This window comes from Adiantum capillus-veneris, chromosome 22, assembly GCF_014529385.1.
Source record: "Adiantum capillus-veneris isolate H3 chromosome 22, ASM1452938v2, whole genome shotgun sequence".
Taxonomy (NCBI): Eukaryota; Viridiplantae; Streptophyta; class Polypodiopsida; order Polypodiales; family Pteridaceae; genus Adiantum; species Adiantum capillus-veneris.
This window is the reverse complement of record NC_140952.1, coordinates 88703636-88716340: the sequence shown is the minus strand read 5'-3', so window position 1 is coordinate 88716340 and position 12705 is coordinate 88703636. Positions and strand designations below refer to the sequence as shown.

Below are 12705 nucleotides of genomic sequence, written 5' to 3'. Positions count from 1 at the left end.
AGAGGGGCCTTCTTGCTGCTGAGTGTAACGTGACAGCACCGGGTGCCAACGGAAAAGAACAGATTGAACAGCTTCAAGCACTTCTAAACAATGTAACCAAAAACAAGAGAGACTTCACACGAGACATGGAGTGGTGTAGTTCCACCCTTAGAGTGCATTGAGGGTTTAGGCCCCTCGGCTGGGATGTGCAGGTTGGCTAGGGTTATGCTCAAGGAGTCCTAACCCTCTTGGTCTTTAGTGGTTGACATGTCAACAGTTTGTGACGTCCCCCCTTCTTGAAAGAAAAGTAATCGTCCGTGATTATATTTGCAAAACAACTCAAGTTGGATAAAAAATATCAAAGGTCAATCCCGAGGGTCATTCAGTTTTCTCAATCCGCATCGAAGCTCCTAATATTCTGGCGTAGCAAAATTAGCCATCACACCCAGACCGAGCTGATCTTTAGAGGGGTGTCTCGATGCACCTAGGTAATCTAACCCAATTAGGAATATTCAGTGATTGAGACATCACAATGCAACACAAATGATTATAGATGCATGTCTCGATGCACCTAGGTAATCTAACCCAATTAGGAATATTCAGTGGTTGAGACATCACAATGCAACACAAATGATTACATATGCATGTTACAAAACATAAAAACATACAGTTGTTGATGAACACTCCTCCCGCAAATAACCTGAAAAAGTTTGAGCCATAAGATATTCAACGACTCTCTTATCACTCCTCCCGCAAATAACCCAAAAAGGTTCGGGCCATGAGATATAGAGGCCTTTTACTACCAAAGCTCCCCAGAGCGCAGCTTGCGTCACTTGGAGGTTCCAAGAGTACAACTAAACGTTCTCTAGATCGCAACCTATAACGCTTAGAGGATCTACACTAACATGAACACTCCTCCCAGGAAAGCCCGAGCCGAAGAGATTCACTTAAAGGTTCCAAGACTACAACTTAACGTTCCCCAGATCGCAACCTGTAATACTTAGAGGATCTACACTAACATGAACACTCCTACCAGGAAAGCCTGAGCCGAAGAGATTCAAACACTATCAAGCACCAATTTTCTCTTCAAGACTGCTCCTGGCAAAGGCCAATCCATGAGCACAACACAATTTTTCAATCACAATTCCCACTTGAATACTCCTCCCAAGATAGCCCAAGCCATGAGTAATTCAAAGGTTTTCCAAGATCATTGAAACCAACATCAAAACCAGAATCAAGCAATCTCAAATCAACACCCATACAAGTTCAAAACAGATAAAATCTATTTCAACAAATTCCAAACAGTATTTTCTAACAATTTCTCAAGCAAAATTTCCAACAGACGATTCTTCTCGTTGTAGTAGAGTGGAAGCTCCATGCTCTGAAATGCTTAATCCTTGCTCCTAAAACCTGTTATCGGCACACAAGTAACAAGAGCTTCCAAAAACATAAATTTTACACATGCTGAAAATTTTTGCAAAAGCCCTAATTTGCTATTGAGAACTCTAATTTCTCAAAATTGTCGGAATCAAAATCCGCTCGTGTCAAGGCATAGGGCTCATCGAGAGGATCAACTTTGACTTGTGTTGTGTATCCAACTTTGACTTCTAGTTGCTTATCTTCTTCTGATCGTGATGCTCTTAGGAATTTTCATCGTGATTTTATAATCTATTACGTAGATAAGTGCTCTAATAACTTTGTTGTTACGTGCAAAAAGTTCTATTTAAGAATGCTTGTTAGCTGAAGTAAACTCTCAGACTTACAATGGTTGTGATCTTTCGATGCAAGAGGTTATCTTGAAACATCAAGACTTTTGTAAGTCTTTTGGTTTCAAGTGCCAGTTTAAATTACCTTTTTTATATACCTTTTGGAAGTTCCACAAGAACCCTATAAAGCCTAGATTTATAGCTACTTCTTGCAACACCTCAGGTTTCCAAAATCCAAATGGCTTAGTTATTGTTTCAAAGCCATTTTACCTAGCGCAAATGAATTGTGAAAAAATCTGCTAAAGGAAGCAGACTTACCTACTGATTCAAGTTGGATTTTAAATGATTCAGTAGGTGGGATTCCTGTTATAAAGTTTTTGAACTCTTCAAGAAGCCTTAAGGAGAAATCTTCTCCTTTATGTCTCCAAATTTTTGACTTTACAACACTATATACGAAGCTAAATTTAGAGGATCTTAGTCTCTTATTTCAAAAGTTTTTGCGTACAAGCTTGAGAAGGATAGGTACAAGGCATTGCTAGTAGAAAAGTCAGCCTTGAACTTTGACTTCTTATGGTTAAAAAGTAAGAATGTAGATGTGGACAAAGGAAAAAAGAGATTCACCAAGATTGTTAATGACATTGACATCATATCTTGGTTAGATTTTCTTTTGGACAATTTATATATAACCATCGGTGACTCTCTTTTCAAGCAAACAATTGGTATCCCTATGGGCACTATGGGCACCAATTGTGCTGTTTTTCTTGCTAATTTCTATCTTTTTACTTATGAGTTTGATTTTATGGAGCGTCTTGTCCTTGCCAACACATGCCCAATATTTTTTTACAACTTATGCAATGTAAGACGCTTTGTACATGATGTTTTTGTTCCTGACGTTCCTTCTTTTCAATATTTTATGTACTTGAATCGAGTTCTGTAGGTGGAGGTATTTATCCTAAGGAGTTTTATGAACTTAACTGTACCACAAATAGTGATTGTTGTGCTTTTCTAGACCTTGAGGTTTTTCAGACTCCCTTGGGATTAGAAGTAGATGTCTATGATAAGCGCCTTGAACCAGAATATACCAATTTACATATCATCTGAATGCCTCACATTTCTTCGAACATTTCTCGTTTAGCTAAGTATAGTGTCATTTATTTAGATTTTCTCGTCTTTGTTCTAGTAAATTTGCTTTTGTTGCTCAATTGTGCAATCTTAATTCTTTACTCGTTGAGAAAGGATACTCATTCGAAGGAATCATGAAAAACATTCGTTCATTTTTCATCGTAGTAAGTTTATTTTTAGTGTTTCTTCCTTTGGAATGTTCAAGATAATTAATAGTAAATTCAATAAAAATGGGGAGCTTAAAATCCCACTTATTGTTTGACTTAGTAACACACTATTTTGTTGTTTTGATCTCTAGCGCTTCTAGTATTTTTACTCTAGCTTGACAAATGCTAGCCTTCATCATGGCTGAGTATGCCCATCACCTCCAGAGGGTGATACAAACTCAGCTCGTTGGTTTTGTAGAGTACGCTCAAAGCATGAATGACCTCTATACAAACATGCACCTACTCTTGGGCATTGACGACGTGAGTAGGGATGTCATAGCTGTTGTCCAAGCTATACATGATAAAGGTGATAATCTTATTCTTCCTGTTTGGACAAGCAGCGAAGTTGAGGTCACAATTTTTCAAATTTGGATCTTTGTACTTCTTTGGTTATTTGCTTCATAGGTTTGTAGTATTCATTTTTTGATTTCGTATTTAGCTTACGTTAGGACTTAAGAATATGTTCCTTTAGAAGTTGTTGTGTGAAGTTTGATTTCTAGGATTAAGGTTTTAAGATGTCTTTTCCTTTTTTCTTTAAAGTTGAGTACTTGTTTTAAGTTTTAGCGAAGTAAGATCCGTCAACTTATTTTACGCGTTGTTTTGTCTATTTTTGTTTCATAGCAAATAAAGTGAATTTTTTTTAGAAAAAAGAAATCTCGTATCCAAATTCTCAATCGTTGAAGAGATTTTTAGTGACCATTGCAAAACAGAAAAGCATCAAACAACATGTTTTTTGTGTTTTTTGGGGCTAAAGCTAACTCCTTCTCCTTCATCTCCTCCTCTTGTCGTTTCTTCTTTATCCCACCCCATCGCTTCCATCTGTAGGTGAGTTCATACTCAGCCATGATGAAGGCTAGCATTTGTCAAGCTAGAGTAAAAATAATGATGAAGGCTCTCTCTCTCTCTCTCTCTCTCTCTCTCTCTCTCTCTCTCTCTTTATGGCTCATCATTATTATTTATTATAAATAAAAAAAAACCTCCGTGATTTTCGGAAATTAGGGTTTCTGTTGTCCGCCACGTCATCACTTTGTGACATACCCCCCTCTTGAAAGCATTGTAATCGACCCGCGATTACGCTTGCAAAACCGACAAAAGCCATAAACCGTCTTAGCAGACACTGACTGTTAGTACCTACGTACTAGGAACACACATCTAGAACATGTACAAAATCAACAGTCACATCACAAGACATCACCAGACATCACATGACATTCAACATTCATTCGGATCTTAGACCATGATTTATCGGCGATGTAGCTAGCAATCACATCTAGGTCCAATCGGGACCTCATCGATGTCCGATTGACTAACCCCTATTGCAACCATGTCTATTTGAGATCAATCAGACCAAAATGCTGCAGTCATTTCGTCTATTAGTTCCTGCACTCACAAGAAGTCGAGAACAAATCAGTATCATAATCAGGAATTCCATTTCATAAAGTCATCCAGCAGAATACTGTCAGCTCTCAGTATCCCTGAAGCTCAAAGAGACATCAGTGACTTTAGTATCAAAATCGAGGCATCTGTTGACAAGGGAGTGGAGTGACTCCCCTCTTGTGCATCCCACTGCACCAGATCTCCGGCCAAACTGAATTCTGGGTTCCGTTTGGAGTAGACTATGCTAAACCAAAACATTGAGGTAAAGTTTGACAATCTGAGGAGTATCTGCTAGCTCCTCCTCCTCCATCCACTTCGCATCAAATGCAGGAAAGTTCTTGAACTAAACCAAGAACCGCCTTCGGACGGACTTTACCTTTCTTCGTATCATTATGTGCCAAAATTTGTTCAGGAACAAGGATCTCCTCGTTTTCTTCCACTTCGGGTTGCTCATCAGGCTCCCCATCATCAGGCACATCACCCTTAACAGGTTTCAAGAGACTCACATGCAATGCATTGTGAATCCTCCAAGTATCTGGCAGTTTCGATCAGAAGGAGACATCATTTATCTTGTCAGTGATCTGGAAAGGTCCGTAGTATCGCATACTAAGCTTTGGAAAAAGCCTCTCCTTTCCCTTTTTCTTTCGTAGGCGTGCCTTCTCAAAAGTAAGAGCACCCAATCATCCTCCTTCAATTTCAAGTCGCGACGATGGCGATCCGCTGCCTTTTTCTGTCGTTCTTGAGACTTCTGCAAAGTCTCGCGAACCTTGGCAAAAGCCGTATCCAAATCTCGCGAATATTCATCCGCTTCCAATATCTAATCTTTCGTGCTCAGGAAGGATGGAACCTTCGCAGCACTTTCAACAATCTCACATGGCGTCTTCCCCGTCGAAGAGTGTATCGTGTTATTGTAGGCAAATTCCACCAAAGGTAAGTTCTTTTTCATTGAGTCTTCTGATCCGAGATACAAGACTTCAATAAATCTAAAATCACTGAATTGGCAATCTCAAAGTGCCCGTCAGTCTGCAAGTGGAACGATGATGAGAACTGCAACCGCGTGCCAATGTTCTCCGAAATTGCCTTCCAAAACAAACTCGTAAATCTGAGGTCTCTGTCGGAGACAATCGTCTCAGACTGCCATGTAATCGGAAAATCATCGTGATCATTCTGTGTTCTCGGGAGATCAAAAATGAAATCCATTTCAATACTTTCCCAGGGGCGGGTGGGTATGGGTAAAGGCTGTAACAATCCCTGTGCCTTATGCCTGTCAAACTTGACCTGCTGGCATACCAAGCAACTGCGCACAAACTCTTCCACATCCTTTTTGAGTCTCGGCCCAAAGAAGTATCTCTCTACCCCCTTCATGGTGGTAGCAATGCCGCGGTGACCCATAAAAGGTGGAAGTGGTATTCAGTTGTAACCTTTTCCCTCAACGGCTGTGTAACGCACAACATAGTCTTTCGCATCAAGTAGCCTTCGGAGTATCGAGCTACTGTCTCCCCATCCCGTATCCGTGTGAAAATATCTGCAAAATCTGTATCTGTGGCATATTGATTGACCATATCCTCAAAGCTCCTATGATGTATCGCGGAAACAGCCAGAACCAACGGTTTTCGAGACAAAGCATCTGCCACCACATTCTTTTGTCCCTGCACATGGACAATCTGGAAGTGGAACTGTGACAAGATGTTCGCCCACCGCATCTGCTTTTCCGAAAGCTGCTTCTGTGACAAGAAGTAGCGCAAAATCTGATGGTCTGTAAAGACAGTAAAATTTGCTCCGAGTAGGTAATGCCGCCACTGAGTAAGAGCATGGATAACCGCCAAAAGCTCTTTCTCATAGATCTGTATTGTCATCTCGGCCTAGAGAACAAACGGCTCTCGTAAGCTATGACATGGCCTTCTTGCATCAAGACCGCACCCAGACTACGACTACAAGCATCACAATATACTTCAAATGACTTCTGCAAGTCCGGCAAAGTCAAAATAGGTACCGTAGTCAATTTCTCTTTCAATGTCCGAAAGGCTGTCACCTCTGTGGGTCCCCACGAAAAAGGTACTCCTTTCTGTGCCAAGGTATGCAAAGGGGAAGCAACCTCTGCAAACTTTCGTATGAACCGCCTGTAGTACGAACACGGTCCCAAGAAGCTTCTAACTTCATGGACATTCCTCAAATTGGGCCAATCACGGATAGTCTCTATCTTGGCCGGGTCCATTTGCACTCCTGCTGACACAATGTGTCCCAAAAAGTGTATCTTTGGTAGGAAAAATTCACTTTTCTTTGCATTAATCACTAACGTGTGATCTCGTAATGCCTGAAAGACTTGAAGCAGATGATCTCTGTGTTCTGCCTCATTCTTGGAGAAAACAATGATGTCGTCAAAGAAAGTGCCAACAAATAGCCTGTACTCTCGAAAAATCCTGTCCATCATCCGGTTAAATGTCGCAAGAGCATTGGTTAAGCCAAAAGGCATCACCAAAAACTCAAATAACCCAAAAGTCGTCCGAAAAGCTGTCTTGTAGACATCTCCTGGCGCTATCCTGATCTGATGATATCCACTCTTCAAGTCAATCCTGCTAAAGCACGAGGATCCCTGTAACCTGTCGAGTATATCATCGATCCTAGGAATCGGAAATCTGTTCTTGATGGTGATTTCGTTGAGAGTGCTATAATCGATGCACATTCTCCAAGATCCGTCTTTCTTCAAAACCAACAACACTGGAGAGCAATACGGTGAAGTACTAGGCTGGACAAGACCCTTTTCCAAGAGGTCTTTCACTTGGTTCATAATCTTTTCATTCTGTACTCGGCTCACACGATAAGGTGGCCGATTCGGTGGCATGCTTCCAGGTATCAGATCAATGGTTTGATCTTCATGCCCTTTGAAAAGCAATCGGCATGAGTGTGGAGAAAAATCTTGGCGTTCTTTTGATCAAGTCAAAACATATTCAACCTTTATCCATCGTTCAGTTCTCTTCCAAAGGAATGAGTAAGAAACTGAAGTTCAAGTACAATCTCTGAGCCCTTCATTTGTCAAAGTCGCTTTCTCGGCCCGGTAGTCAACCACGGTGTAGTTCTTGTGGTACCAAGGGATCTTGAGTAGAACATCACTCGCGTGCCTTGAACACCCCTGTCATTGCAAACAAAGTTTGCCAATGCTCGGTGTAATGGCAACATCCCATCCGGGTGCCAATCGAACTACCTCTGCCTGTGGCGTCAGTCTGTCGGGCGTAATTCCAAATCGAGCCGCCAATTCCAAGTGAAAAGAAGTTGGCCTTGGCTCCTTCAAAAGAGCTTCCTGATCCTTCACTTTGCCCCAAAAGCAGCAAAGTTTGTACTTTCACTCATTAGATTCGGTGCAAGTCCCACGCCATGTGGTACCAGTTCTGCTTTTCTATCTGCCTTTTCTGCCACGTTCCTCAGCTGCTCTCGAACTATCAGGCCTGTCGTCGTCTTTATCATTCTGTTCTTTCTGTGCCTTTTTAGAGCACTTCGCGGAGATATGTCCATGTTCCCCGCATCCAAAGCACTTCCCTCTCTAATGAAGCGAGCTCTCTCCTCAGGAGTAAGCTTGGGTCGTGCATCATTTTTCTCTGGGTTGCTCTTTTTCTTTCTACTTCATTCCTAGAAGTCTGTTCGGCTCGTTGTGTCATGGCCTCATCTGTGGGGTAGGTCAGACTGCCAGAGTGAATGGAAAAGCCCCGCTTCGCATGACTCATCAACTCCTGAATAGAAGCTGACTTTTGTTCCAAGCAGTGATCACGGATCTCTGTATGTAGACCCAAGGTAAACCGCTCAATCTGTTCTCTGAACGAGATCTTCTTGAATGAAGAGGCGGGCAGAAAAGAGTTCCAGAATCTTTCACAATAAGCATTCACTGTATCGCTCTTGGTCATCCGGAGATGGTTCCAAGCAGCTCGTATATCTCGCTCAAACTCTCGAGTCAACCAAGAAGAAATAAAAAGCCTCTTGAATTTCAGCCATGTAACTGGCACAGTCTTGCCTGATAGAAGCGTGGACCACCAAGTGCGAGCGTTCCCCTTAAAATAAGAGGCACCTCTCCGAATCTTGGAGTGCTCTGAATAGCGTCCTCCGGCGAAAGCGATGTCAAACTGCTGTATAAAAGACAAAGCCTTCGAAGCATCTGAGTATCCTGAAAAAGTATCAAACTTGATCGAGTGGCCACCTTTAACCTCTCGGACTTTCTTGCTTTTATCTTCGAGAAAGTCAGATTGGTTGGCTTTGTAAAAATTCTTCTTGTTCGCATAAAACTTTCCGTCATCGGAATCTGAGCTGTCTGTAGACGAGTCCTCAGTAGAACTGTCAGTCTCTGGGCGAGATGTAGCCTTCTTTGCCTTTTTTTCTTGCCCTTTCCGAAGCTTTGTTTCTTGCTTTGCTTTTTACTTTTTCTGTCTTCTTCGCTCGAATCCGAGGAGCTAGAAGAACTATCAGAAGAAGAAGAATTGGATACTCCTTCAAATCGAACACACTTCTTCTGTTTCTTTGCCTTGTCAAAAGTCGACTGACGACCCAAATAACCTGGAAAGTCAATGCTGTTCTTCTGCTTTTTGCCATGCTTTTTGGCTTTCTTTTACGCGTCAAAAGTTGAGCAATCCGTGCATCAACCACGTTCTCCAGTTCCTTCTCCGTATATTTTCTTGGAGGCAGAAGGTTTCTTGAGAGCGGGTTTCGGGAGTGGTGTTGTGGTTCTCTGCCACTCCATCTGTACCTCTTCCAAAGAGGTCTAGTTCATATATTTTGCCATCTTCGGGTCCTTGGCAAAATTGAGCATCATCTTTGTTGCATCACCGTTCAACTGGCGACGCTCCATCTCTTGCCGCTCCGCCTGAGTAGGCCAAGGCGGGCCATACTCTCTGCCGGAATCTTCATTGTGATCCCAGCCCGCATCTCCAGATGTAGAGGGAGTCGACTGATCATTGCCTGAAGCCATAGGTGCCACAGAAAAAAAAATTCGGGGATCGGATTTCCCGTAGAAGAGAAATCGGCCGTGCTCTGATACCACTGTAACAGACTTGGACACTCCAAGTCAAGAATCACCCGCGACAGCACCAAATAACCACTTCAAAACAAGTCACGGATCACAATAGATTTGCACTGGCCCGGCGGAGTTCAGTGCCTAGAGATATTGGCCCCAAAGATTGGCGCCCCTTTCGGTATTTCTTTTTGTATTACTCAATCATCAAAGTACAAGAGAGCGGTTTGGGTTTCACTCTCAGACTCTGCGTCCAGATGCTCTGAGAAGTGAGGCCCTCACCACTAATTTAAAGATTACAAGGGATGCCCAAAAGCAGAGCCCCAAAAGCTTTTAAAAATAAAAAGCATCAGTTCTCTCTCTCTTAGAGAGTCTCTTTTTTTTTTTTTTTTTTAAAGCAAGTTCTCTCTCTTTCTCATGGCATGGAGAAAAAGCAAGATTCGCGTCGCTCATCATTATTATATAAAAATAATAATTATTATTTTTTTATTTTTATTTTTTAAAGCCTCCGCGATTTCCAAAAATTAGGGTTTCTGGCAGAAATTAGGGTTTCTGCTGTCCGCCACGTCATCACTTTGTGACATGAGCCAAGATTGCCAACTATTCTGACGAGAGCTACATGACAAGGTGAGCTTTAGTGAGCAGAGATGAGGAGGCAAGATACATGTAATTAAAGGATACAATCATTTGACACACAGGTGATCCACATTCCTTCTCCATTCCTCCTTGTCCCATCAATGCAGATTATATATGTCTGATCTGTTCATGTCCAAGGAATTCTGATCAGTCTCACCCCCACCACATCCCTAACACACCCTATAATTCATCACACACATGAACTAGAGTCCATGTACAGGTATCATATCACGAAGGGCTTGCTCCACATGTATCCTTCGTCACCACTATTGGCATTGACCACGGAGCTACCACCTTATTGCGTCTATTAGCGGCTATAGAGACTTTCCACATACCACCTACACCCTTGACACTGCCGCCAATACTTGGACTATGCTTGAGAACCAATGTTATGATGATGAATGTAGAGACTCTTGGGACATATGTCTCAAAGCAAGGGCAGGCACAAGATCCGCACTATTACTAAAGATGAAAGACGCCTATGAGGGCCCAATAGTGGGACGCATTCCATATGTTCATGACTAGAGAGTATGGGCATAGCATGTTGTAGTCTACATGAGAGGCACCCTCCTACACCTATCAAGGACCCAATAGCATAGCACACTTAGGTGGAGAGATTACATGAGGTACCAAATCAGTCCCCCCATACTGCAGCCACTTGGCATTTTGATTTAGAATGCACTGTGTGCCGCCACTTTTTGTATACTTTGGTCATAGAGAGGATCCTATGCAAAAGCAAGAAGTCTGCCTCGGGCTGTGCTTCCTCTCACTCAACCTCCTCGTTTTGCAATTCATCATGATCTTCTTCTTTTTCATTTCGGCTTCCTTTGCTATACTCTTATCTTCAGATTCTCTCCGGACTCATACTCCCTCTCTGGTCAAAGTCTTTGTCATAATCCATAGCATGTGCTCGAATAAGTCAGATCAGATCTTCCATAGAAGAAGAATCGATTGGAGCTCTGATACAAACCAGCAAGCCACTAGGTAGGCAGTGAATCAATAGCAGACACATAATTAAACTTGAGAATTGATAAAAATTGATCTTAAAAGAGTACAAGAGGGGAGACATGGTAGTGAGAAAGGAGGCAGCGGAAGATGCAATGAAGGCAAGAACTGGTTGGTGTCCACCGGAACTGGCTTGTGATCCGATGGACACCTCGACTCCGACCTAGAACACCTCCAAGGCCACATACATGAACAAGGCATCTGTGGAGAAGAGAGATCACTAAGATAGAAACAGGACATCTGAGAATGAGAGAGAGAGAGAGAGAGAGAGAGAGAGAGAGAGAGAGAGAGAGAGAGAGAGAGATCTGGCGTAGGCTCTTCATGCTAAAAACAAGCTGCTCATACAAGTGACCAAGTGTAATCCGGCATTGAACTGACATGTTCAATGGATAGACCCGAGGTACACACAACTGACTGCTAGTGACACTACCAACTACTCTGCACATGAGACCATTGGCAACAACTGGAAACCACCAAGCAAACACGAGGACAGTGAGTCTAGGTCTCCTCCAGGCAAAGGCAGACGTGCCTCGAGGATTGTCGGATCTAGGACTGTTGTACCAGGTGCATGGAGAACTGACTACAACATGGGTGGAAGAACCACCGGGGTATTTGATTGGAGATCTCTTGTTGCGTGCCTCTCCTACTGCTGCTCATAGCTGGCTGCCCCAAAATGCAGATCTGGGCTGCTCAAAAATGCTAGAGCTGCCCCCTCTGCATGCTGCCCGCCGGCTTCCTATTGCTGCCCTCTAGGGCACCCAAGGGAGGGCGCCCCCCACTGGGGCTAAACTGCAATGCCTAAGCCCACACACACACCCCCCCCCCCCCCCCCCCCCCGGCTCACCTATTTACCTGTCCTAGGAGGCTGCCCGTATAACCAGCCCATACAACGTAGAGGGTGGTACTATTTCAATTACCTGTTAACTTTACACAGAGCACTGAGAAGGGAAGAGAACACAGTTGCGTCCAGCGACTAGAATGTCACTGCGCACACAAGACCGACACCCTGTAGGCCCCAAAGACTGGCGCCCCTTTCGGTATTTCTTTATTCAAATTAAGGTAGACGATCCGACCACTTAGCACAAGCTTTCACAAAGCTGTCCAAACCTGGCGAGGGCTGAAAACGCAGGTTTTCGACCGGATTTCGATAGCGTAACGGCGCAAAAACCCCTGTAGGTCAAAAACACCTGTCTAGGACGGATTCCCTCGATATCTGGAAGCTTTTTGGTGAGCTGTCACAGAAATTCAGCGGGCTGTAATTCTCTGTTTTTCACTGCCGGGAGCCCAAAAGCCTGTACACGCATCCCAAGGCTCTCACGAGGCTCCCCCGATGTTCCCTTGCAGTTTAGGTGCGAAACCCTAAACCTGCAGAAAAACACAGCAGGCTGTAATTCCCTGTTTCGGATCGTTTTTAGCAGAGCGAACACGCCTACGCGTGTCCCAAGGGCTCCCGCACGCAATGGGACAGTTCCCCTGTGAATTGGACGAGTTTTCACGCGAGAAAACTCTCCAAACTCGCAATCTTTCGTGATGGAACTGTGCGTACCTGTGGGGGATTAGCAATTAGCTAATCCGGTTCCTGTTCAGAAGGCTCTTGCCTTGGCAAACGCGCATAAACCCCCAGAACTGTACATAGGTCAAATGAGAAGCCCACTAGTGGGGCATAACATACTGTACGTAG

The 12705-nt window shown here is 43.4% G+C and overlaps 1 protein-coding gene across 2 annotated transcripts in view; it reads left to right on the top strand.

Annotated features, from left to right (window-relative positions):
- The window catches only part of LOC147429759 (Galactose mutarotase-like superfamily protein), a 93915-nt gene that overhangs the window by 60021 nt on the left and 21189 nt on the right, over positions 1-12705 (top strand). The window contains exon 11 of one of the 2 annotated variants that reach the window (XR_015185901.1): positions 3213-3320. The exons of the other annotated variant lie outside the window; for it this stretch is intronic. The gene's annotated coding sequence lies outside the window, so the exon portion shown is untranslated. The remainder of the gene's footprint in view (positions 1-3212; positions 3321-12705) is intronic. 2 annotated transcript variants of the gene reach the window in all.